Source organism: Gavialis gangeticus, unplaced genomic scaffold (assembly GCF_001723915.1).
Source record: "Gavialis gangeticus isolate Ggan-Ray unplaced genomic scaffold, GavGan_comp1, whole genome shotgun sequence".
In the NCBI taxonomy this organism is placed as follows: domain Eukaryota; kingdom Metazoa; phylum Chordata; order Crocodylia; family Gavialidae; genus Gavialis; species Gavialis gangeticus.
In genome coordinates, this window is record NW_017729022.1 from 168,310,181 (window position 1) to 168,312,490 (window position 2,310).

Below are 2,310 nucleotides of genomic sequence, written 5' to 3' on the forward strand. Positions count from 1 at the left end.
AGGTCTCTGAATCTTCTGAAGATTCGGAAAGCTTTGAATTGATTCAGACCTTTTAATTGGTCCCCTGATTCAATTCAGATTCAGAGATTTGGGCACCGCATAGGACCAGATCTCCTCTGAATTGAATCACCACCTGAAGCTTCACACAGGCCTATTAATTAGAAGCTTGAGATTTTATTGTTTTACACAGACTTGCTTATACAATTTTTATTTCAAGTGTTTCCTCCTGCAGGAGCAAAGGGAGAGAGTATTATTTAAAGACCCAGCACCAAGGGTAAAATGCAGTGGAGAAAATGCTGAGCCTTCCATTCCAGTTACAGGCCTTTATCACCTGAGATAGAGCTGTAACATGGTTAGCTGGTAAATAGTAGTAAAATGTTATCCTCTGTATTAACAGTCACTGAAGCAGACAAGATGCAATTAGACAGCAGGTAATATAGGTTATCTGCAGCCCTAGAGGTCGTCATTTAACTACTGAACTTGAAAACTATTTGAAAAAATAGAAATAAAAGAATGGGAGTGAGTGACCTGTTCTAATTCATAATACCTGATAGAGTTTGGCCTTATTTTGGTCATGAACATAATTTACTGAGGAAAAGAAAATTAGCTGAAATTAGTCTTGAATTCTCCTGGACTCAATAAATGTGCTTCTGTTCTACTTGGAAACAAGGCACTAGTGTGTTGTGGTTTTTGTTTTGTTTTTAATGTCTTCCATTTAAAATTTGTATTTTGAAAGAGGTGTGGAATTTGTGAAAAAATTAGTACCATGAACTGCAGCGCGTTCTGAAACATTGACATTCCTGTACATGCAGTGCCAGCGAACAAACATAAATAAGGCTGAAATTATCTGCTCAAATTGGCAAGCCAAAAATGATTGATAACATAGTTTGGATATTAAAATGACAAATCCTGTTCTTCAATTAATTTTTCCCACTGTTAAATAGTAACACCCAAGATTTTTCTATTAATTCATCTTTAAAACCATTTAACAAGTCTCTACAGATGAAGGGAGCCAAGTGGGTGAATATATATATATAACTTGCATAAACAAAAATGAAATCCAAATGGTAAAGGATGAATGTGGAATATGTTAGAAGCAAAACTATTAAGAGATGGATCAACAAGAACAGAAGAGACCTGCTCTTTGGTTAGGGCTACAATCATCTGGATACCAAAGCAGGACATGGGTTCCACTGCCTGCTGTCCATCCACAGACATTTTCTATAGCAACTATGCATCCAGTGACTTCCTCTTACTTACTGTTTGGAAATCAATGCCAGATAATTGCACATTGTCCTGAGGTGCTGGGCTTTTCTGACAGGTCAAGGGATTGAGTCTCTGGAGTACATGAACTGACTGCATGACAGTGTCTCTGTTTGAGACAGCTCCCTATATAAGAACCATCACACACACGAGTTACATTTATCAGTGGCACAGGGCATGTCAGCACATTGTGGCAGTCAGTGGAGGGCGGGGAGGAGTTGGTGATGCAACAAAGCTCAGTGGTGAAAAACAGGACTTTGTCACCAAGGACTATTTCCAAAATATGGACATATGAGCCAAACATGGGATTTGCTATATTCTTAGAAACCCACTCTCAGCTGCTGCCTAACACTCAAGGTACCTAAATTCCATAAGGCACCTCAGTTTTTTATCTTAAAATTTCCCAGATGCATAAATTTCCACTTGTGCACATGCCCAGAAACACTTAAGTCTTGACACAGCTGAGTATTTTTGGCGTTTAGTTCATATCTACATTCAAACAGGATCCAGAAACTGGGAATTCCTCCACTTATCTCCCCTAGAGGCTTGATCAAATAAAACATCTGCAAAGCATGTGTAATGTACAGCAGTAGGATTAGGCCCTGCACAGGAACTGGAGACATCCACCATTTTTGTCAAAAAGGCTGTTGATGATGGTGCCCCCCACTCATTTGAGTTATTTATTTGATTTCTATGCTGACCCTCCCCACAAAGGCCCAGGGCAGAAGAGAACAGAATAAATTACAAAACAGGAGAGCAAAACAGCATAAAAGGCTAGAGTATCAGCATGAAAATGAAAACCCCATAACATCCCTACCTACTTTTGGTTACATGCCCAAATCAGAAGATTTTACAGAATTTCTTAAAGGTGTCTGGGCTCAGGCTCTGGTAAACCTCAGATGGAGCTCCAGAGCTAAGCAGCAACTGCTGAGAACAACCTCTCACAAGATTTTACCAAGCGGTCTTGGTGCACTAATGATAATTGAATGAGGTTGCCCTTGGCTGACCTTGGGGATCATGATGTGGCATGAGGGAGAAGGCCAGGGG

At 39.9% G+C, this 2,310-nt stretch overlaps 1 protein-coding gene across 1 annotated transcript in view; it reads left to right on the forward strand.

The window, feature by feature from the left end:
- The window catches only part of LYPLAL1 (lysophospholipase like 1), an 87,441-nt gene extending 86,774 nt beyond the window's left edge, over positions 1-667 (forward strand). The window contains exon 8 of the mRNA XM_019516467.1: positions 233-667. The gene's annotated coding sequence lies outside the window, so the exon portion shown is untranslated. The remainder of the gene's footprint in view (positions 1-232) is intronic.
- Positions 668-2,310: the final 1,643 nt, after the last annotated feature.